The sequence below is a fragment of the Xenia sp. Carnegie-2017 genome, unplaced genomic scaffold (assembly GCF_021976095.1).
Source record: "Xenia sp. Carnegie-2017 unplaced genomic scaffold, XeniaSp_v1 HiC_scaffold_5, whole genome shotgun sequence".
Classification (NCBI taxonomy): domain Eukaryota; kingdom Metazoa; phylum Cnidaria; class Anthozoa; order Malacalcyonacea; family Xeniidae; genus Xenia; species Xenia sp. Carnegie-2017.
Window position 1 is genome coordinate 256,811 of NW_025813515.1, and position 2,550 is coordinate 259,360.

The 2,550-nt window shown below is 31.7% G+C and overlaps 1 long non-coding RNA gene across 1 annotated transcript; it reads right to left on the minus strand.

The window, feature by feature from the left end:
* Positions 1-436: 436 nt before the first annotated feature.
* LOC124456487 lies at positions 437-1,807 on the minus strand. Its single transcript, XR_006952307.1, has 3 exons — positions 1,517-1,807; positions 1,268-1,362; positions 437-789 (listed from the first exon to the last, which is right to left on the minus strand). It is a non-coding gene; the product is annotated as an uncharacterized LOC124456487 (long non-coding RNA).
* Positions 1,808-2,550: the final 743 nt, after the last annotated feature.

Genomic DNA, 2,550 nt, shown 5'->3' on the forward strand with positions numbered 1-2,550 from the left:
AGCTCATCATAGTCCATCATATTTTTATGATCCTAAATAACAGCTGCTTTCCTAGGAACGTAATTTATTAGAACATGCATGTACAAATATTGACCCCCACCCCCCCTATTTAACTGTCGAACTGGTTACGCCATCCATTCTTCGAAATTGATAATTCTTGTTAGTAGTTTTTGTCTTTTTTCAATCTGTAAAAATCCTGATCCAAAATGTCCTGAAGATAAAGAAAATTTGACCAAGGAAAATGTAGGTGAAAATATTGCAAAGATTTGACAGAAAATTCAATTACAGTTTTGTTGCTATCGATCATTAGCGTAGCCATCCCGCAAGCTTAGTCCTGCTTTGTAAATGTTAGTACATAATATTTTCCATATTACAGGGTATGTCAGTTAATGAGCAAAGAAAAATTAGCATAGCACGACTAAATAAGCATGTTGGCTTAACAACTATAATTATAATTACTCTTTGAGTTCTAAAAAATAATACATCGCTTTACGTATATTGTCATGTCTTGTGACATAAAAAATCCTTTGGCAACTTGGGTTATCATAGCAACGTGCAAACGTTCTCAATATGTTGACTCAACATGCGCTAAACATTGTTTTTTGTTTGATGAGTGATGCTAAACGATGTGTGCAAACGTTCTCAACATGTTGAGTCTTGAAATGATATCGCGTAGGATCATGAGATAAAATACTCCACCATTAGCGTATATACAGGTACATAAACGGTTCAGTGACCAGGTAAATAACAACAATATAAGCTGCACAGGTAGTGTGCATGCTTTCCAATCTAAGAGATAAAAAAGTGGGTTGTAAACTACATATTGTCTTGAATGCAATAATTGGACAAACGATACTTACTAGTATTATAAAGCAACCATGCATTGTTATGAAGAAACATTCAATTACCTCTTTGTAAAATTATATCACTGTTTAAAAACTGCTGTGCAATGCAATAGATACTACAACTATTTTAAGGTTTAAGGCTACGAGATTCTTAAACAAAAACATTTTGTAAATCACATAATCACATAACCTCATGTTAAAAAATATTAATCATCACCGCTTATAAGTCAGTCAGTTAATATAATTCCAGATATGCCAAAACGTGATATTTACGTAAGATTTCAGATATAAAACAGAATTTTGACAATGAAATTTATACGATTATACATCGGGAATTCAATGATCACAAAAAACTGTAATCATTAAATTTGATAAGTAATTTTTGAACTATAAACATCAGTCGCGTGAATGATTTGACATACCCTAGATCCGCCCCTGCATGTTATGACAATAACAACCATACGTACTGATGAATACCATATCCAAATGCTGTAGCAAGGTGTAGTGATAATATTATCTTTATAAAATAAAAATAGAAACTAAAACTAAGTATAAACTAAGCTTAGTAAATTTGTTTGTTCCTACACCAATATACCCGGACTCAAAGTCACGGCAAAAGTAACATACGACAATCTCTAGATTATAAAGAATGATAAAATAAAGGTGTATACCACAGTTTTTGCGCATTGAAACATATTCTAGATCATAACTGCCTCTAAACTTGGAAAGCGAGCTGTGCATTATCTTGTCTTGGCAACTATGAGGCAAATTCGATTCTTGCACGAGCGATTTTCAAATGAACGCCGATATTTTACAGGTATCGAAATAATTTTGATGTCACGTTGATTTAAATAACTTTATTTATCCATGACAGATATTTGAGATAAGTAAAACGTCGCGAAATGTCTTAAATCTTCGAAAATCCTTGTTTGTAAACGTTATCCGCCATACATTTTTATAGTAATTTGTATCTCTAGTGGGTAACCGGAAGTGCACTTTGCATATATAATTAGGCTTCACATTTAAAAAGAAAAGCTCAAAATAATTCACGATTTCGATGCCAAGCAAGAAACCCGATGTAGTGTTCATCGTAGAAACATAGCTTACATGATACTTGTAATCTTGAGATATCTGAGTACCACATTGTTTATAAAAACAGAGCTTTTGGACCACATGGAGGTGTTGTATATGTCTATATATAAAAAAATCTATTCATTTTTTTATATATAGTACAGTTCTTGACTAATTTAGTTCGACCACGTTTGAGGCTTTTTGGGTTAAAATTATGCCAATCATTTAGTTATTAACTGATTAGTTAATTCAATTACAGCAATGGACATTTTTATATTCTTGGTGTGAAGTCGTTTGAATTGTGCTTTTAATAGACTTAACTTTTGCTATCTTGCGGATCAATTCTGATTACCAGAAACAGCTTAAAATATACCTAAATGATACAACCAAACATCGGACATGATCTTAACAAATCTTTATAATGTCTACAATAAGAATTCTATATCAACTTTCCTTCATTCAATTTATCAGAATATAATGTAATGTTATCTTATCAAGGTGTGAGATTTACTTTTCCCAACATTTAAGCCAACGAACGCCTATTTTGTCTTATTCAACTTAAACAAGCATATGAAACAAAAGTTCCACAATTTGATATTGTGAATTTTCATGTATAAGACAAACACTTAATTAT